At 42.6% G+C, this 21658-nt stretch overlaps 1 protein-coding gene across 18 annotated transcripts in view; it reads left to right on the forward strand.

Annotated features, from left to right (window-relative positions):
* The first annotated feature begins 6370 nt into the window (after positions 1–6370).
* Stambpl1 (STAM binding protein-like 1) overlaps positions 6371–21658 on the forward strand; it is a 44968-nt gene continuing 29680 nt past the window's right edge. For 3 of the 18 annotated variants that reach the window (XR_015640958.1, XR_015640938.1, XM_087591330.1), the window contains exon 1: positions 6371–6730. The gene's annotated coding sequence lies outside the window, so the exon portion shown is untranslated. 18 annotated transcript variants of the gene reach the window in all.

The raw sequence follows: 21658 nt of genomic DNA on the forward strand, positions 1-21658 counted from the left end.
AGGTAAAATTTGTTTATAGAAGTTTGAAATGTAGTTAGTTTGTAGAATGTTTGAAAATGATTTCTAACTGAGTGGCAGACAAAGTGACAAATCAGAGAAAGATTTGATAGAATAGGATATGGTCAACTCTCATTAGAACAGAAAGGAGGGCTGGAGGGATGGCTCAGTGGTTAAGAGCACCCGACTACTCTTCCAGAGGTCCTGAGTTCAATTCCCAGCAACCACATGGTGCTCACAACCATCTGTAAAGGGATCCGATGCCCTCTTCTGGTTTATCTGAAGACAGCTACAGTGTACTCATATATAATAAATGAATAAATCTTAAAAAAAAAAGAACAGAAAAAAAAGGGAAGCTACTTAAGAAGAAGAAAAAGAGGTAGAAGGCAGGCAGTTTTCCTGGGACAGTTACACAAGACAAGTTGCAGAGAGGGAACAAGCCAGACACAGGTGAAGATAGATTGAGCTAGAGAATGAGAAGGAGCCAGGAGATTAGAACAGATTGCTACAGTAATTCAGGAGGAGCTGAGAGAAGCCAGATTAAATCAGTCATCTTGGAGAGGAGTTCGAGCCAGAGCAGCTGAGTTGAATCAGTCATCAGAACTCAGAAAGAATTAGAAAGGGGGAGCTTACTCAGCAGTAAGGTCTGAGGATGAAGTCAGTCTAGGCCTAGATTAAATTAGGCTAGAAGCTTCCAGGACTAGGCCTCGATTAGCAGACAGAAGCAACAAGCCTCTGAGATTATAATTACTACAGGAGAGTAAAAGTTATTTCTACATGTATTGATTTGATTATGTTCTGTTATGTTGCTTTGTGCTGTTGGCAATATTAGATAAAAGTAAAGCTCCGATTTCACTGGAGCAGCCTCAGCATGGAGAGCAACAACTAAAGACACTCGGTGGTGATGAGGAAAAGCCTTTTATCTCTCATTTGATGAGCTTTTTCTTCTTTCTCACACGTTCTTTTGTATGTGAACCAACCTACCTGAAGAGTTCCTATTTGAAAAACAACAACTCAAACAGGATTAATATGTGAACATCATATGTACCTAAATCCAAGACATCAAGTAAATATTAGCTGAAGGAGAAATGTTCATTTTCCACCAAGGGCCTGCTGCATATTGAAATGATTCCCAGTACAAGCTTTCTTCTTCCTAGAGTAAGTTCCAATAATGAATAGCTTCAAATTTAATTCCCAAGCTCTCTTGAACTATCGTTCATGATTTGCATTACAAAAACCTGAGCTCATGGGGATGTGGTCCAGGACAGTTTATAAATGACAGCAGGGAAGAAGGCTCCAGACATTTGCAAGTCTCATCTGGTACACAGGACACAGAATGTCACAGTTATAAAATTGTCTGAGTTTAAAGTAGCAGGAAAAGGACACCCAAGTAAAGCTCACTTGTGGAGAAATGTCAAATGTGCCCACAATTTCCGCTCTGAAAGTTTCTTCCTGTGTTGAGTGGCTCAGGCTAAGCTACCATAGCCATAACTGAAAAGAGAAATCATTATTTTAGTACAGACCAGTGGCTCTCAGAGTTTTTATAATCTCAGAATTTCTTTAGGTTTTTATTTCTCTTTAGAATGCCAAGGTAGGAACAAGCCCAAGCCCTTACATGAAGTAGGTCAGTAACCTACCAACAATCTGTAGTCCCAGCCCTGTTTTCTTTCTCTTTCCTGGCCAGCTTGAGAAATGGTTGGATTTTTCTATCTATATCTGCATTCAAGTTGGGTCAACATCACACACACAGATCTAGAACTCTCTACTGCAAACTCATGAGGGAACAAGAGCGAAACTGTCAATCAATGCCTTTGTGTTTTCATCAAAATCCTTTGGAGCTTGTTGACTGAAAGAATTTCATGAGCTCCCCAGACCCAGTTTAAACTATTGCAAAAACGCAAGGGTAAGAAGAACACATGCTTTCTAGAGGATACTCCTTACTTCCCAGCACCACTGGGTGTTTGGGTGCTTGTTTTTTCCCTAATATTTGACATTAAACATAAACCAGAGCCAGGGAAATCTAAATCTACAACCAAGTTCAAGGACTCCAGCCTGTCTGGAACCAGAGGTAGGGCTGAGCCAAGAGGCCACTGCTTTCTGTACATACCTCAAACTCCTGGAGTAGTACATAGTCAGCTTAGCATCTTGGGTAAGGCAAATTCAACCCACGCACACTTTGTACTGCCAGTTCCAAGAAATAAGATCTCAGAAACAAGGAAATCAGAGAGCAAGCCATGTTCTTGGCATGCAGGTTCTCTAACTAGAGTACAGATCTCTATGTTATAACCAAAGGCAAGAAGAGACCTTTTGGGTTTTGAGTACCAACACTCCCAGGCTGGTCCACATCTCAGGACAGATCATCTCTGATGTTGTGGGACAAGAAAAAAATCTGCATCTGGCTGTAGTGCATGTCCAGTGGGACTCATTTGTCATCCGTTGGGAAATACTCAAATACAGTGTTGCTCAACGAAGCAATTTACGGTGGATGCAATGCCTTGTTTCTGTTAAGTGCCAGCAACTGAGCAGAGGACAAGGGAGTCACATCCCTTAAATCACAGTTCCTTGTTCTTTCTTCCTTTATGCCTCCCTTCATTTCTTTTCTTCCTTCCTAAATAACTGTGACCCATCTCGTATGAACCAGGTACTGTGACAAGCATAATTTCAGCAGGCCCTGGATGCCAGTTACCCCTTACTCTTTACCTAATAAGTTCTCCTTCCTAAATAAAAGGAAGTCACCAGCCTTATAGAAAAATTGAAAATACGATTCAGTTTATAGAAAGCTGTCCCATGAATATCCAGGAGGTAATTTTGATCAAATCTCCTTGGGCTTTTCTGATTTTTTACACACTTAATGTTATGTTGATAGCAGTCTCGTGTCCTGTATCTTCATCAGTTTCAGTGTCCTTAAAAATCGCCATAAACATCGCGATTCTCACAGTTGGTTATAAATAGCTCACTGGATAAGTTCTACTTCTCATTTCAGAATCCCTCTGGAAACATTCCTTCTTAGAAATGGGAATGCAGGAGAGAAGAACATGTTCATTATATGGTTTGTTAACATACAGAAAAATCCCTATTCCATCCACGGCATCCAAAATGACACCAAGAGACAAGGGAGCCCATCGAATTCTATTCTAGCCAGAAATACAGAAATGGCTGTCTACAAATCAACAGTCCCTGATGACATTTTTTTTTTACCAATTTTTTTAGTGTACACAGTAGCAGAGGTTTAATATCCTCATGCATATTAAACAGCTGCTTTAACAATGAGCTACACTCGCCCCAGCCCTCTTTTTATGGTTTACTTGAAGAAAGGATCTCATGAAGTTTCTCAGACTGACTTTGAACCCACTGTTCCCCAGCTTAGGCTTCAGGTAGAGGTCACCCAGTCCCAGATTCCTGAGTAGCTGGAGTTAGAGGTCTAGGGATTCTGCCCTCCCCCTCCCCATCTCTTTCTCCTCTTTTCCCCCCCTCATTTCCCCCTAGATTTGTGGATTTCGGTTCATCTTGAAATTGAATCTTTTAAAAATGAAAGGAAACTACACCATAGATTAAAACTTTAAATCTAAGGGTAAAAATTCTCAACTCTTGTAGTACATCTTCATCAAGAGCTTACGTTACCTCCAAACTGTGGCAAACGCTGAAACCGTTTCCACCTGGCTTAACTGGAAAGGCGTTGGGAAGGCCTTCATAGTGTGCATCAAACGGTTATGGAAGCTGGCCAGTTGGCATCAGAATAGGTTTTACTACTCCAACAACCCATTTAGACATCACTGGCACTGCCTACATAGGACAGTATCATTGTCACCTCTGAAGTTACAGTCCCTAGACACAAAAGCCCCTCAACAGGTAACAGAACTATTTCTAAACTTCCTTAATAATAAAATCTAGTTCCATAGACAGATAGGAGCCTCTGAGTGGTTGAATTTAATCACAAGTAATATCCTGCCTGCCAGTGAGGATAGAACATATTGAGTCATTTTGACATTTACAAAAATATTTAATTCAATGATTATTTATTCATTTATTCATGAGTGTGTGTGTGTGTGTGTGTGTGTGTATACATGAGAAGACAGATTCCAGGAGTTAGTTCTTTCCCTCTAGCATGTGGGCGGGATAAAACTCAGGTTGTGAATGAAGCACAGCAGCAAGCGTCTTTGCCCTCTGAGCTATTTTGCCCCAAATGCTACTTTTGTTTTGAGACAGGGTTTTTCTGTGCTGACTGCATTGACCAAGAACTCTTAAGTCTAGTCAGTTCTCCTACCTCAGTCTCCAATTAGCTGGAATTCCAGAAATGCACCACTCCGACTCTCCTCAGGTAGACTTTGTATGATAGGCAGTGAAATCTGTTATCAGTCACTCTTACAAATTGCACGTATATGGAATTAACAATGTGATTCTTTTTCACTAGTATCACTAGGACGTAGATTGCCTGGTACACCAGGAGGCATCTAGAGCATCAAGCTCAAATGTCTACCAAATCTGCAACTGTCACTGGATGTGTATACACACAGGAATGGTGGTCCTGGGACTGAGGAAACCTGAAGAATCTGAAGGATTCGCCTCTTACTCAGCTATAGTGGGTGGGCCACCCTAAAACTTTTTCCTGATAAAGGTTTAAAATCTGAATTTTGAAGTGTGAGGGATGTTGCGGAAGGTTACAACTCATCCTTGGCACCTTGAAGCTCTGGGTTTAATCCCTCCAACAGCAAATGAATAGAATTTAAAGACGAGTATTTGGGAAATTTCCTGATTTGGTTACCTGTATAACTAAAATAAATGATTAAATAAAACAAACCTTGCCTCTTGAAAAAAATCAAGGCTGCAGACTGCCTTAGGCAATGGAAGCTCATTTTCACATCACAGCAGGGTGAGGGTGGAGTCATCTCAGAAAGGACCAAAGGTGAATTCAATAACTCAGAGGTGGCAGAGTCAGGGTGGAAAGTTTGGTTTCCAAGGAAAAAACAACCAAGACAATCAGTGGGCCTCACTCTGCCTGTGGTGTTTTCCTACACTTGAAGCTGGGCTCCCACCGCAGCTGAAGACCCCCAGTCTCATCAGTAGTAGCACTGTTCTTAAAATGTTGGCAGATGGGTACTGTCTCCTCCTTCAAAGAAGCAGCCTTTGAGGTTGTCTTAGAGTTTCGATCACTGTGATAAAGCAGCAAGACAAAAACCAACTTAGGGAGAAGGAAGTTATTTCACTTCCACCACAGGGTCAGGGCAGGAACTCAAGCAGGGTAGGAATCTGGAGGCATGCGACCTGATGTAGAGCACATGTGCACGCGCGCGTGTGCGTGCGTGCGTGCGTGCGTGCGTGCGTGCGTGCGTGCGTGCGTGCGTGTGTGTGTGTGTGTGTGTGTGTGTGTGTGTGTGTGTGTGTGTACTTACTGATTTGCTCCCCTTGACTTTCTCGGTCAGCTTTCTTATAGCACCTAGGATTACCTGTCCAGGGTGGCACCATCCACAATGGGCTGGTACCCTCCCACATCAATTAGTGATTAAGAAAATGGCTTGCCTAAGCCTCCCCTCCCTCCCTCCTTCCCTCCCACTTCCCCACCCCCATCCCCCCTTCTGAAGGCGTTTTCTCAAATCAAATCTCTTCTCAGATGGCTCGTTCTTGTGTCAAGTTCCGTAAACCTTGTCAGTACAGATGTCAAATCAGAATGGATTCTCCCGGCTATCCATGGATCTCCCGATACCTTCATCCTTTCTCTTCTTCCTCCATACTCTCTGACTTACACCCTGCCTTCTACTACTTTGCAGCTGAGTAAAACTCATGTAAACAATTTTACTTGTCTCTATCTTATTCGAGGAAAACATAGAAGATGCAGCTTTTATGCACGGGACTTTATAATATGGGTCATTGCACGTACTGTGTGTGTGGCTTAGATCCAGGGCCATATTAAGGACACTGCATATGATGGTGACACTATAGGTGAGGAGCTATCCGTTTGTATTTTCCTAGTTCAAGAAGGTGGGGAGAGGGAGAGTGTTTCGTAGCAGGAGTGCTTAGTCACAGTTAAATCTCAAAATGGGATTCCTACCCAAGCTGTAACCCTATATCTAATCCATTACATTGGCAAATCCAGCTTCATCGCCGCTCGTGTGCTCTGCTGTTTTGGAGTCGCCCAGCCATTTCCCCAGCTTCCAGGCGAAGTTGATGATTCACTGGGCTGTCCAGGTGGTCCAACCTAGGGCAGCGAGCATGCAGGTAGCTCGGGGGTTAAATCATAGGCAACCATTTCCATCTGGCCCTAGGCCATCAGCAGGGACCCGCCACCCCAGAGGTTTTTACTGCAGCACGTGGGAAGCCGTGGCTACAGAGGGGGCGGAGGCAGAGGCGGAGGCCGCACCCAGAGGCCCGAGAAAGGGGAGGGGGGCGGCCCATCCCTGTGACAATTTCATCCCCTACGTTGCTCTCCGCCACAGATTCAGAGGCCATTGGCCCCTGCGTCGGTTTGCTATCACGCCATCAAGAACAGCGAGCCCAAGGCACGGGAAGGCATCAGAGCTCGTCCGACCAAGAGCAAGATAACCCGAGAGGCCCGGACCAGACCAGCCTGCGAGTGCCTCCCAGCCTGGTGCCACCATCACCAAGCGCCGGTGCCTAGCGGAACAGCCACCGCCGCCCCGGCTGCAGAGGCCACACGGATGCCGGAGCCACGCGGCCCGCGCGGGGGCAGTCGCCGCAGTCGCCATCCCACACAAGCTCCGGACGCGCACGACTGCTGGTGAGTGGCCGCGCACGTGTGCCCGCTGGCCCTGAGGTGCGTGGAGATGACGGGTGGCTTCCTGTCTCCTTTCGGTCCCCGCCCCCAAGCGCCCCTCTCCCGCTCTAGGGTTAGCTTCTTCCCGCTGGGGAAGGCGGAGACTGTGGTTCCTGGTCTCTGGGCCCTCCGGGCCGTGACCTGGACCCGGCTGCGCGTGCTTTTCTGGTTCAGACTTGAGATGCATCCTTGCAGATGATGTCAGGATTCCGAGAGCCCACCTCACTGGTTTTGCGTGGGGCTCCACGTCGGCTGCCAGGAATGTCAAGGAGGAAGGGGCGAGAACTGGTAAAGCACCTTCATACTGGGGGACAGGGGATGGGGGGGACTTTCTAGATGTTGCATTGATGCCCTTTAGCCTCGTGAGACATATTCTCTTACTGGAATAACTTGAGTGTTCGCTGGAAGCCTCAAGGGAAATGCGCCAAAAAAATAAAAATAAAAAAAATAAAAAAATTCAATGCTATGAAACCATAATTTTCTCAGAACTCTTCGAAACAACTGCTGGCGGTCTAGAGTCTAAAGTGCTGTGGTTAATTGAAATGTAAAAGAAAAAATGACAATGAAGCTGAAATTTAAGAGACTATCTGATTTAGAGGATTGGGGGAAAGACTCTAGGTTGGTGTGAGGGGGAGGGGCCGGTCTGCCTTCCCGAATGAGTGTTTTGTCGCTAGTAAGCCCTGGTGAGCACGCTGCTTTCCAGACACCCTGCTTGCCACGAAAATTAAACGAAGTCTTGAGTTTCAAAAGTATTTCCAGAAATAAGGTTCATCTGAGCTCTGTCAAGGTCAATACAGACTCGTGAGAGCAGACAGAAATTAACTCTTGAGTTGTTTGACTTCCGGTTTCAATTTGTAAGTAGTGTTTGTTTCCTTTTCTTTTCTTTTCTTTTTTTTTTTTTGTATTTCTGGAGGATGCTAATTTGAATTTTATAAATGTAATCTGTAACTAGACTCTGCTGGGATTTTTTTTTTTAGATCCACTGTAAATATGTGCTTATTTTAAACACGTTAATGTCTGAGGAGTAGGCTGATCCTGTTAGACCAGTGGTTCTCAACCTTCCCAATGCTTTAATACAGACCCTTTAATACCGTTCCTCATGTTGTTATGACTCTCCTCCAAACATAAAATTATTGTTGTTGCTACTTCATAATTGTGATTTTTGCTACTGTTGTGAATTGTAATGCAAATATCAGTGTTTTCCCGATGGTCTTAGGTGACTCCTGTGAAAAGGTCAAAAGGTCATTAGACCTGCAAAGGGGTCATGACCTCAGATTGAGAACCTCTGCATCAGAGCCCTTTTATTCCAAGGCAGGGGATGACGATATTGGTATCATCCAGGAAAATTAACCTGAAGTAAGTTGTCTGTTCCCTTCACCAATAGCGGAGTGTGTCGCTCGTGGAAACCCACTACTGAGTACACCTCAGCCATAATACGTGCATCAGCTGTTTCTTGGGAATTTTAAGAAGAATTTCATTTTCTTGTTTCCTTAAGTAAAATATGCATCTATAAAGGCAGAGTCTAAGCCCTTTATCCATTTCTAAGGGTCGTGTGGCTTAGAGTAGTGAGGAGCCTGGTCTTCTGCTCAACCACAGCATATATGCTGAATGGTATCTTTGGGGTTGGTTGCTGATAGGTTGATAAAAAGTTAAAGAATTATTATTAATTGTTACTAATAGCAAACGCTTCCCACTTTCAGTTGGTTGAGACCCTTACTTTCAGGATTCTTCTCAGGTCTGCTTTTAAGAACAATAAGAATAAAAGACTGATCATCCTCAAATTAACGTTTTAACACACAAAGAAATCTGCCTGGTTGGTACATGGGTATCAGTATACTGCCCTTCCCCTCACTCCTCCTGTTCCCCTTCATCCCCACAGTTCCCTTTCTGCCTCAGGCCATGTGGACTCCCCTCCTGTCCCTCCTCCCCCTTCCTGTTAAATAGACAAATAGACTTCTTTCTCCCTCTCAGGTCCCCTTTTCACTTTCATATCCCCCCATCCCCTACCCACCCCTTACACACACACACACACACACACACACACACACACACACACAGGAATAAAGTGAACTCTGGAATCTGCGCACAAGAGAAAATATGCTGTTTGTCTTTCTGAGTCTGCCTCGTTTCATTTAACACAGAGACCCATTTTTTTTATCGTTGTAATTTCATGTTTGCAGCTGAATAAAAATAACACTATAGGTTCTCTACGTTTTCTTTATATAGTAACACACTCTAGAATGTTTATGCATGCATGGGCATCTAGGATCATAATTTTTACTCGAAATCAGGAGAGGAAATCACGTTGATGGCCTTGAGTCTATGTCAAGCGCTCTCTTAGCTGTTGTTTTAAAGTTGGGGACATTTTTTTCCATATTTACTTAGTGTGTGTGCCCATTAAGAGGACAACTTCGGGGACTGGTTTCCTCCTTCCACCATCCGGATCCCGTGTATTTGACACAGAACCTCAGGCTTGGTGTAAGTACTCTTACACAATGATGCATCTCTCAGGCTATGCCAGTTGGCTTTTGAATCAACCTATTGGGTGTCTGTGTGTTTCTGTTTAATCCAGTAATTTTTTTTCTTGACCTCCTTAAGGACTTATAAGTTACTTCTTTTGAAATGAGGAGAAATGACTCATTATTACTGCTGAAAATACCAGAGCCAGGTTTCCATCCCTTAGGGCTGAGAGGTTTCTGCCGCTCAATAAATACTTGTCAAATGAGTAACACATTCTAGAATGTTTTTTTGTCTTACCAACTTAACTTGCATAGACTCTTCTGACATTGATTTTCTTTTTTGGATGTAACTTTATATGAGCCCCTAAGCACAGCATCAACCCAAGGCAGGGTCAATATATTCAATGGGAAAGATCAGTTTCCACAATGAGAGGACCAATAACTATTGCTCTAAAATGGTGGTTCTCAACCTTCTTAATGCTGAGATCCTTTAACACAGTTCCTCGTGCTATAACCCTCAACCATAAAATTATTTCATTGTTACTTTATAACTATAATTTTGCTACTGTTATGAACTGTAACATAAACATCTGATATGCAGAATGTAGTGAACCCAGGTAAGGGTTGTTCAAAGGAGTCAAGACCCAAATGAGTCAAGACCGGAAGGTTTAAAACAACCTAAAACACCATATTGGTACCTGCTGACATCTCTCAGCTCCCTGGATGTATAAACTTTCCTATTGGAGTGTGTCCTGTTGAACTATGCCCTGGGGGGGAGGGGCTTATTCAGAAATCCTGAGCTGACATCACAGCTTTCCATTCTTGAATAATCTGGATGGAACTGCTTCTGGATGTGGCTTTTGTCAGAGATTATTTGCATTTCTAAGCAAATCCACTGAAAGGCTAGTGCAGTCCTGCTTCTCTTTAGACCAAGAGACTAGTTTAACATTTGACGAGCTGTTCCGTTTCCAAAGCACGCATCTTTTGGTTCACTTTCTAATTTTTAAATTAAGTCCATGTTATTTTTGATTATCGAAGCGCTTGGCTTAGAAGCATAATTCAGATGGGTGGCTCTTTCATAACCTGTATTTATGAAAATCAATCCTTTCGCCCCAACACCAGTGAGTTCTGTGATTCGGAGTTCTTATGATTCGTCTGAGGAACTCTTTTGGAATGTTAGAAGTTTATTTTCCTGTTGCTACAGTTCTGACTTTCCATTAGTAACCACTAGCAATTGTCTCCGGATATAATTTCTCGATGGAAGTTAGAAAGCTATCAGAATTGACTAATAGAAAAACACTGTATCGTTTAACAATAATGCAAAAATTAGTTTCTATGCTCTTCCCTTTATGCGTTTCTCTGAAGAGGCTTCAAGATAAAAAGAGCCACACCCTGAAATAAATCTGTACAAATAAAATTGCTTCTCATAGTTTTGAAGTATCTATGTATGTATAGTTTTCACAGCTATTCCCTGCATCATGAAGTATGGCTTTTTTTCCTTACGTCAGTAGCCCTTTGGTATGCCTTATGTTATAAGCCAGGTGCTGGGATTTAATTTTACGGGTTAGACAATGGCAGGTTCCTTGACAGCAGTGAATGGTGGAGGTGTGTCTCCATTAAGTGCATTCTGGCAACTGCACAGGGTGGGTTAGAAAAAGGAGAGAGGATGAGGTAATCTGGTGTTTGGCAGCAATGACCTGGCCCGAGATCCTTGGGACACCAAGATAAAGACAACTTCAGATGTCAGGACTCCTTATGTGAAGAGGCATCAAGATAATCCACAGCGTGGCTCACTCCCATGGAGACACCACCGGTCCTCCACATTCTTTTCTACTGAGCCCTCTGCATCTTCAGAACCTTGTAAAGTTTTAACAGTAGATATTAGCTACTGGTCGTGATAGCTCAAGGCTGGCGCATTGGTCAGAAACATGAATTTATTTTGCTGTTTGCTAGTTGTGCCATTGGGTAAGTTGCTGACGTCTTTGAGGCTCAGCTTCCTCATCTTTCAAACTGGGTGTTTAATTTCTATCTCCTAAGAGTTGAATTGGAAGACACGAATAAGGAGGTGTGGAAATAAACAGCGTCTGATACAAATGAGGAGCCACGTGTGCTTGTTACTTTTAATGTTCGAAAAGCACCTAATGGTAGTAGGCACCTTTTTTGCATATTTAAAAATTGGCATACAAAGGAGCCAGGTATAGTGTTGAGTATGGTAAAGCTAGTTGGCGGCAGAGCTGGAGTCGAACCAAGAGCAGCTGCTTCCACACCTGCTTTCTTTCTGTGTGTGCGTTCCCTGTCCCGCCATCCTGCATATTGACTATAGAGATACTGACAAGTATGGTCTGGATGACCTTGGTCCTCAGGGAGCCTCATAGCTCCCAATTCAAACATAGACCTGGCACCTCCCATTTAGATTGGAACCCAGGTTATTAGACTTTTTGGAGGACAATTTTTCCTTGATGTTTTAGTATTTTGTAAATGTTGTCATAAGATCATTAACGGAAACTCCACAGAATCTACAAGAGTAACTCTAGCAAAGATTCCTAGTAACGGGGCACACCCATCCTTGACTGGCCATCTTCTATAACCAAGCAAGGCCTCACGTGGAGGGACTGGAACACTAATCTAGCCACAAAACTTTTGGCCTACAGATCATTCTCCTGCAAAGTGTGCTGGGTTCAGAGCCCAAGTCATCCTCAGAGACCCTCATCTAGTAACTAATGGAAGCCTATGTAGAGGCCCACCTCGGAACATTAGGTGGAACTGACGGAGTCCTGTGGAGAAGGCAGGAGAAAGGCAGGATTGGAGAAACCAGAGGGGTTAGGGACACACCTCGGCCCACAGAATCAACTGATCAGGACTCATGGGATCTTGCAGAGACAAGGAAGCCTGGAGGGGTCCGACCTAGGTCCTCCACTTATATGTTATGGCTGGGTAGCTTTCTGTTCTTGTGGAAATCCCAGTGGGAGTGGGGTCTTTCCCTGACTCCTTGCCCTACTCATGTCTGTCCTCCCACTGGGTTGCCTTTTCCAGCCTTAACGTGATGGTATGTGCCTGGTCTTAGCTAGTTGTGCTGCGTTTGGTTGATGTTCCTGGGAGGCCTGCTCTTCGCTGGGGTTTAGGGGCAGTGGATCTGCGGAAAAGAGGAGGTGCTGGGGGGAAAACTGGGGTGAGGGGAGAGGAAACTGCAGTTGGGATATAATATATGAGAGAAGAATACAAACATTTTTTAAAGAGAATTATTCTAATACTCAGGCACACACACATAAATACATACATACATACATACATACATACATACATACATACATACATGTGCACATGCTGGCCTTGAGGCCATATATGGAGATCCGAAAATAACTTTTAGAAGTTGGTTTTTTTTTCCACCTTCTAGATTTTGGGGGCTACACATAAGTCAGGTAAATGTAGTACCAAGTACTTTTACCAAGTGAGGCCTCTCACTGGTTCTAATTTGTGTTTTTACATTTGCTTTAAAATGAGTTCCCTTTCACTTCTCTGCTCTGTGCCGTTGGCATACACGACACATCCACCTTCATACTCAGTGACCGTTTTCAGAAACGAGATGGGGAAGACACTCTTCTTCATAAGTGCAGCAGTCCGGGTCCAGTGTCATTGGCTGTCAGTATTCCGAGGACCTCTGTGACATCCTCACCTCCCAATGGTCCAGAGTCTCGGAAGCTTCCATTCTCTAAGCATAACACAGTGATGAACATATTTCCATTTTTTTATTCAGCTTGTGCAGAATGTTCTGAAGAAGACAGGGAGAGTAAACTCTAGCTGTTCTTTGGCTTCCTTAAGTAGCTTCATCTAGTTCTCAGATGGGGCGATGCCTGAAGTGCTGAGGAGTGAGAGTTGTCAGCGCCTTCTGATCTTCTCTACGTGGATCTTGTCCGCCTTCACTGACTTAAGCACCTTCACAACACTGCACCGAGCCTTGTAAGTTTTGTTCTTGTGCGTTACTTCGAGAAGTCTTAGCTAACACCCAGCCTTCAGTTTGTTTTTGTCTTAGTTCTGGGATTGGACTCAGGGACTCATGCATTAAGCACAAACTTGATCGCCTGAGTTCTACACTTCTAGTCTTGATGTTGTGTCTCACTAAAGCAGGCATGAGTTTTTTCCTGGTTTTGGATACAGTTTCTTGATAAACAATGGATTATAATCTTTTTTTTTTCTTTTTCTTTTTTTCTCTTTTTTGGAGCTGGGGACCGAACCCAGGGCCTTGAGCTTGCTAGGCAAGCGCTCTACCACTGAGCTAAATCCCCAACCCCTCAGATTATAATCTTGAAGGTATTTTAAATACCACCTCTATGCTTTGATTTAAATATTTCTTCATTGAACCAAACTTTCATTTCTTCTTAAAGAAACCCTTCAATGTCTTGAGTTTTAGCTTGACTACAGATGACAGAACTTGAGATTTGGTGAACCTTGGTGTTTTTGCCATAACTAATGCTTGGATGGCGTCTCAGTTGAGCCAGAGATTCCTATGAGAGGTGACTAAGTGAGCCACTACCCATCAGTCACTTGGATGACTTGACTTGGTGATTCATTGGGGAAATTTGGAAATAGAATGTCAGGATGACTTGTTTTGACCCTTTCTGGATCCATGTGTGCTGACTTCCTGTTTTGCATTTGCCTGTGTTCAAAAAGAAGCCCTGGTACAGGTCCCTTTTGGAACGCTACATCTCAAGCTCAAAGGGCTGAACAGTAATCAGCCAGGCCCATCTGATTAAAACCAGAAGGAAAACTACATTCAGTAATAAGATTGTGGTTGGATTGCTCTTATCAGTATACTGAGCCCATGGTTTCATTTCTCCTGGACAGGACATTATTCTGTGTCCTACCACTAGAGTCATATCCCTCAGCACCATTGCTGTGTATTTCTGTGAAACCTAAAGAACGCCTCCTTATTCAGGGGTTCCTGCATTGGTATAATGGTGGATTGGTTCTAGTTCTCCCCATCACCCGCCCTCCACTTTGTCCTCATAGGGTTGTTTTTAAATTGTCCCATAACATTTTTTTCTAGCAGTAACAGTAGCAAGCCAGGAGGTGGAACGGGATAGGCAAGGCCCGAAAGGGAGGTGCTTATGTGGGTGTTCCGGTCAGGAAAACTGCTCACTGGATTGATGCAAACCTCAAGTATGTAAATAAAATCAACTTGGAATCAGGTTGCCTGGGAGTCCTTAGAATGGAAAGGCACGTACCTTTCATGTTCGTGGTGTAATACCTGACTTTGGGAGGTTTATTGTTGTTCTGAGGTATGCTCAGAGCCCCTCAGAGTTAGCGAGAGTTCGTAGAGATAACGTCAAGTGTCCATCTGAATGCCCAGCATTCGGAGATAGGTTTGATCAAAGAAAGGCTGCAGAAGTAGTGAGTACCGTAAGCAGTCTAACAACACATGAGAGAGGAGAGGGCTAGACCAAGAGGGCCCTCAAGAGCTGGCCAAGGCGCTTGAATCTTCTGTGGTAGACACAACTGCACAATTTTGAACAGGGGACTGGCAAAATGTGCTGCAAATAAATATATTCCTCAGCATGAGCCACATAGTACTTCACCTAGAAACAGAGAAATCCGGTTGAGCAAAATATAGGCTCGTCACCATAGAGGCAAATGGAAGTGTAGGTAAGGACTTGGGGCTCTGTAGCACCATCTATAAAGATCTTGCAGAAGGATTCTCTCCATTTCTGTGTTCACAAATGCCCACAGCCAGGAAATTGCTCTTTCAGGCAATCGGACGTCGTGATGCGTGACATGTAACCCCTAACATCTCCCTGTTTGCTCACCTTGCGTGCAGAGAAAGTGACTAGCCAAGAAGTCAAGTCTTAAGCAACCCACTCCTTTAGGCTTAGAAAATATATAATTTTTTCAGCCATAAACTGATGCGTACTTAGAGGAAATAATGCAGAAAATGAACTGAAAGTCTCCTGGGAACCAATCCTTGGGAGAACATGTGAGAAAAATTCCATGGTGTGACAGATGTTTTCATACCCAGTGCCAAACAAGGTAAATACCTATGCACCTATCCTTCAAGCATGAGAGAGAGAAAGCCTCGATGTTTTCTAATACTTGATGTTCTCGCTGAATGCAGGAGCTTGGTCAGGTCCATGCTCCAGGATGCAAGCATTTAAGTCTTTTTAAAGGATCCATCTGTCAAATTCTCTTAAATGATTCTCTTCTGATGACACTTTTTATTTCAATTTTTTATTATGTTTAAAACATGCTGCTGCTGTGTAGAGGGTGTGTAGTATATATGTGTGTTTATTTAGGCAAGGGATATAAAACAAAAACAATTTTCAAGTTAGAACCACTTATCAACAGGAGCGTATATTTTTCAGAATCATCACTACCCAGCCTGATCAGTTAGGTGAATTTTATCAGTCAAGTAAATAAAACTTCCTAGATTAAATTCAAGGTTTTGTTTCGGTTTGTATCTGTGGTGACAGAGCAAGCATTTCTTCTGAGCTGCGTACATATTTTCACATCATCACAAGCTGGGATAAAACCCTCTGGGCTGCCTTGGAGTTCTGAGAATGGAATGGTGGGGTACCTTTCATGTTCTTGTTAGAAACTGAGTTGGGGCAGTTTTGTTGTTGTCATGTTATGTTCAGAAACAAACCCTCAGGGTTAACAGGAGTTTGTCAAATATCTTCCTGGCTAGACACTTAACTACTGACCTATATAGCCCTGTGTTGAAATTCAGATTTGTTTATTTTTTGATTACGAGTGAGCTTAAACACTGTTTCCACATCACACACAGCTGTAAACACCTAAAACATGGTCTTGTCACAGTGCTCATCTGCATCCAAGGCTGTCTCTTTACTATTGATTTGCAAATGTTTCATCTGACATAGTAGGTAAAGGATCTCACAGGGCCTACAACTGATGCAAACACTGTTTGACTTCGGTAAAAACATCACTTGCTGACTTCAAAGATGCTATTTAAATACTTTAAAAATACGTCATCTTAGCACAAACTGAAGCCAGACAAGAAATGCCAGCCTGGTGGGGTGTTAGTGGGTATGACGTCCCCAGCACTAACTGAAGAGCTATTGGCATTTGACAGGTTCTGGGAGAAGGAGAATCAGCTTTCTTAAATGATGGGAGTTGGCCTAATATGTCACTCACACTCAGGGCAGGCCTCTCCCCTAAGAGTAGTAAGTAGGGTAACACAAACTGGGCTCAATGGGTGTGGGGTTGTGATTTAAAGTTGGGTGGGGAAAGTGACAAGGTGGTTATGGTAGGACTTTCAGTGGTGAATCTGATTAAACATATTAGATGAAATTCTCAAAGGATTAAGACAAACACTACTCTGTGTGTGTGTGTGTGTGTGTGTGTGTGTGTGAGAATTTATATACAAATAAAACATTTCTTTTAAAAATAATTGCAGGTTGCCAAGCGATTGTAGAAATAGAATATAAGATGTCTTCACTTCTTTCACGCTGACTCTCTAAATATTAACCATCACAGAAGTTACGGTGCTGCTCTCTGATCTTTGACTTGTTTCAAATTTTACCCAAGTCCTTCCTCTGGTAGAGGATCCCGTCCAAGACCACACACCATCGTTAGCTGTCTTTCCTCCTCACGGTCTTCATATCTTGAATTATTCCTCAGTTTTTCCAGCTTTCATGATCTTTATGTTTTTTTAAGAGCATTTGTGAGAGTTTTGGTTTGCTTTGGGTTAGGTTTTTGGTTTGGTTTGGTTTGTGGTTTTGCTTGCTTTGTTTAGACAAGCCCTCGATTCTGGCTTACTTAGTGTTTGTTCATTTCCGTGGAATCGAGTGTGTAAACTGGTGGTGATCAAAGCATCCCGCCTAAAGAAGAGATGCTGAAGCAATCACTGGGAGGATGGGCAGGAAGGAGAAGTGTAGACTGGTGGTGGGGGTACATGTACATTGACATTGCATGGTGCATGTTGGTGTAACTGAAGATGCTTGTATGTGGAGCAAGGGTGTGAACGAAGGCTAGTGATGCTCTCCTGGCTAGAGTGAGCTTCGCAGCACTACCCACAGCTGTTCACTTACCCCTTCTCATCCACGACATTGAGTCCTCTGGTTTCAGCTACCTGTAACCGAGGAAAGAAAAGCTGAGTAAAATACAATATTCCGAGAGAGCAATTTCACAGGCACGAATCTCTCTTCAATTTTTTTTACAACTCATCATTTGAGAATTTCATACAATGTTGGATATATTCACCCCTCCCCAATTCCTCCCAAAGGCATACTACCTTACTCTACCCTACCAACTTTGCGTCCTCATTAAATCTTTTATATATTGTTATAATTGTTCTATTTTGTCATTAGTTATTATAAATCATTTATGTGTCTAACTTATAACATGCTAAGGGAGGGGAGAATATTTGTAAAATGTTGTGCCACTATGATTTTAGGTTCCAAGGGGCCGTCATAGACTTTATAAGTAAAATATTACATTTATAACTTTGATATTAATAATGATGATTGATTAAAGAGCTTTAAGCAAAGAAATGGCAAAGTCAAAGTCAGGCATTAAGAGGCCACAATATATGTCATATAATAGAGTTAATCAGGGTGAAATGAGGTAGGAGCACATAAGTCTAGTATGAAATCTCTTCCAGCAATAAGGACAGATAAAGTGGCAGGTATTAAGGGGCCTCTTGATAAGATAGAAGATGTAGGCTTGAGAGACAATTCGAAGGGCAAATCAAATCCACAGATGTAGTTGGTAGGTGGGATGTGGGGTTGGGAGTTGGGGTTGTGTGCTGTGTGATTGGTTGGATATTGGTAAGGAGCACATTTCCAATTTCCACCTCTGCTGGCACTTACGACATCTTTAGTTATGTGTCTGCATCCCATTGTATCTGCGTTGAGTCCGAGTTCTATGAGTATCCTTCAGATTGTCCCCCAAAACTACATTTCTCATTTCACTTATTGTCTTTCACACAGACCTGGGCTACTTCCTTCCACAGTGATATACTTGTCTCCTGTCTGGGCCACCACATCTTATTTTCTTCTGACTTTAATCCATCACAGCCAGATAATTTCAAGCTTGTAAAAAATGTATTAAATGCCTTATTTGGACAGATCAACTTATTACCAAGATTAAGAATTAAACAAAAAGCTAAATATATCTCAGGAGACTCATTGGTCAGTTCCCAATTATAATTTGAGGCAAGGAAAAGGATATTTTGCCTAGGGAAATAAAATACAACCTGTATTTTATGCCTTATATTACTCTAATCTAGATGTGGCCAAGAGCTCTTTGTCCAATAGTATCTAATATAAAGGTGTCAGATTCTTAAACAAGGGGCAGACAGTTTTAGGTTATCTTATAGTTGGTGAATTTGAAGATCTACCATCGTCAGCTTTGCTTTCATGACTGAATTACCCAAGACAGACAAAAGGAGTTGACTCATTACCCTGGAGTCAGTGACAAGACAGAGCCTCAAGATAGGGAGGGAAACAGTGGAGAATAGCTGCTCACTTCTTAAGAGGCCAGGGAAAAGAAAGAGGGTACCTGGGAAAGAGGAGGGCTGAGAGAAAGAGTAGAGAGATACAGAGATATGACTCGTGTGGGTGTGGGATCCATTGTTGCCTTCAAGGGGTAGACATACAGACTTTATTTCTTTTCACCAGGCTGCACATTTTAGAGATCCCCAAGATCTTAGAAGTGCTATCATCTATCTGGGAAGGAAGCCTTAACAAGGGAGACTTTGGCTACCATTGGACACCTGGTATTTCTAATGAATGTACCAGTTATCTAATGCTGGCAGCTGAGAGAAAGACTTGGTGCTAAAATGCTTGCCTAGCAGATGGGAAATCCTGTGCTCATCCTCAGTATCTCTCTCTCCCACTGTAGCTAGATCATTAGACACTTTAACATTTTTAAACTTTATATAAAAACAAAACAACTTTCATCCGAGACGTTTGCAAAGAATGGTGTCAACAGAAAAATCACCCCTTTCAAACACTGCGATAATTGTTTCAGACAAAAATTGTATTTAGCTGCTAAAATTAGCCAGTAGCAGAATGTGTGCATACTCTTAAAACAACTGCTTACAAAATACTTTCTAATTTCATTACAAAAAAAAGTTTCCTCATATGGGCAGCAAAGCTTAAATTATCAAAGTTCACTTCTCTGATAATCAGACAAGCCAATGCCGTATTTCTGGATGCAACAAACCAATGCCGTATTTCTGGATGTAGCAAGGATAGACCATTACTTCTGCAGAATTCTTGCTTTAAATCCTAAACTCTAATCGATCCTTAGTGTCAGCATTGTTGGAAGTGCTACGATCTTTTATTATACAGGTGTTTAACACCTTTACTGTTCTACCATAACCCTGGCCCCGAGCATATCATAAGGCAGAAAGTTCCCATAGGTCTGCGGTTTTGTTCCCCATTGTCTCATCCCTTTCTCGTTCACACTCAGGGCTTAAGGAGTAATGACAAATAAGTAAAAGGAGAAATAAGTGTATTGGGGAGAGCAGATAGCATCTGTAGGAAAGGTAGATTTATCCTTGGCTGATAGTGACAGTTGGATGCCTTCAAAGAAATGAAGGGATACAGTTGTGGCTCAAGTTAAATGGCGGCCGTGAAAGACCACTGTATTCCGCAGGATAAGAATACATCAAGGGCAAAGATGGGAAGTCGATTACTGAGATACAGATGGTTGGGCTGAGGAAGAGGAGAGATACCTCTTACTTCATAGAAACGTAAACAAATGTCAGCTGAGTGAAGGCTAGGCATTTTAAAAAGTTATCCATTACCATGTATAAGAGGAATTTTACTTGATAAAGTGTCTCAAATTTTGATGTAAATTAACATATCTTGGACTGCTGGCTTAGAAGAGGGAGAAATCGCGGGAGATGCCAAGGGCATCTTTCCCAGAAATTCCAACTCATATGGGGCCTAAGAATTTATTGCTGCCAGCATCTCCCTCTTCATTCATGCTGCTGTGGTCCAGGTGAACTATACTCAGAAGAAACATTACATCATCATTGGAAAGATGCTCCTGACAGGGAGGGAGAGAGGACAGGACTAGGAAATGGTCATTTTTAAGCACTCCATTGGCATAAAGACCTCTTAAAGAGTGGTGTATTACGAGAGAGCCCCATGAAAGGGTGTGTGGGTAACCCTGTGTTCACCCCGAGCCCTGCCACCCTAGCCATTTATGGCTTTTGTCCACTGCACTGAAGAACTCATCTATTGTAACACCAAATGTAAATGCAATTGCTCGCCGCAGGAGCACTCTGGACAGTGCAAAGCTCTGAGGCTGGAAAACCTTAGGAAATCTGTGGACAGATAATTCAGGATGTCTGGCTTTTGTTCGCTCGCTCGCTTGCTTGCTTTCAAATAGTAATGTCAGACTGACATCATTTGTTGGAGAACTCTCCTTAGGAAATTTCTGAAAGTTAAATGTAGTTATTCAGGACTAAGAACTGATCCTATAACTGATCCTGACTAAGAGCTTCAGTCAACTTGGCAAGCAGAAAAATGATGTCATTTAAAAATGGGTCTGGGGACTGGAGGGATGGCTCAGTGGTTAGGAGCACTGAGTGCTCTCCCAGAGGTCCTGAGTTCAATTCCCAGCAACCACATGGTGGCTCACAACCATCTGTAATGAGATCTGATGCCCTCTTCTGGTGTGTCTGAAGACAGTTATGGTGTACTCATATAAATAAAATAAATAAATCTTAAAAAATAGCTTTAAAATGGGTCTGTTGAACTAAGTACCTTTGAAAATTATTTGTAAAAAGCAATTTGGGATAAAGGGAATCAATCATATTACAATATATGGTAAAATTAGTGACTTATATTTGAAGCTAATAATTTCTGGAATTTTTTTTAAAAAGACTCACCAGCAGGAAAGCAAAATTATCATCCTGAAATTATAATTAGAAAAATGCATTTGAAATCTAAATATCTTCCTGATTCCTTAAATTTATTTACTAAAAATTTTTATATTGCTTATTAATTGACTTATATATTCAAAAAGCTCAGAATCCCACCTATTCAAGATACCAATGTTGCTTTCCTGCTAGTAAATCTGTTTATAAGTTTATGGAATGTCTGTTGAATACCCCAACATTTGGAATTTTATCTTAAAAGGTGGTGGATGCTTTATCTTGCTCTTGCTACTCCTCTCTTACTCTCCTCCCTCTCTGTCCCTTCCCTCCCCATTCCCCTCCTCCTCCTCCTCTTCTTCCTCTTCCCCCTCTTCCTCCTCCTCCTCCTCCTCTTCCTCCTCCTCCTTCTTCTTCCCACCCCTTCTCTCTCTCCACCTTTCTCTGTCTCTACTCTCTCAACTCCCCTTCCCATACCCTGAATAAACTCTATTCTGTACTTTAAAAAGGTACTGGGTACTTTGAATTGAGCCATGTCCTAATAGAATAATTGTGCATTTAGGTAGCCAGGCACAGACACTGAATCATTCTGCC

Source organism: Rattus norvegicus, chromosome 1 (genome assembly GCF_021556685.1).
Source record: "Rattus norvegicus strain SHRSP/BbbUtx chromosome 1, alternate assembly SHRSP_T2T, whole genome shotgun sequence".
Lineage (NCBI taxonomy): Eukaryota > Metazoa > Chordata > Mammalia > Rodentia > Muridae > Rattus > Rattus norvegicus.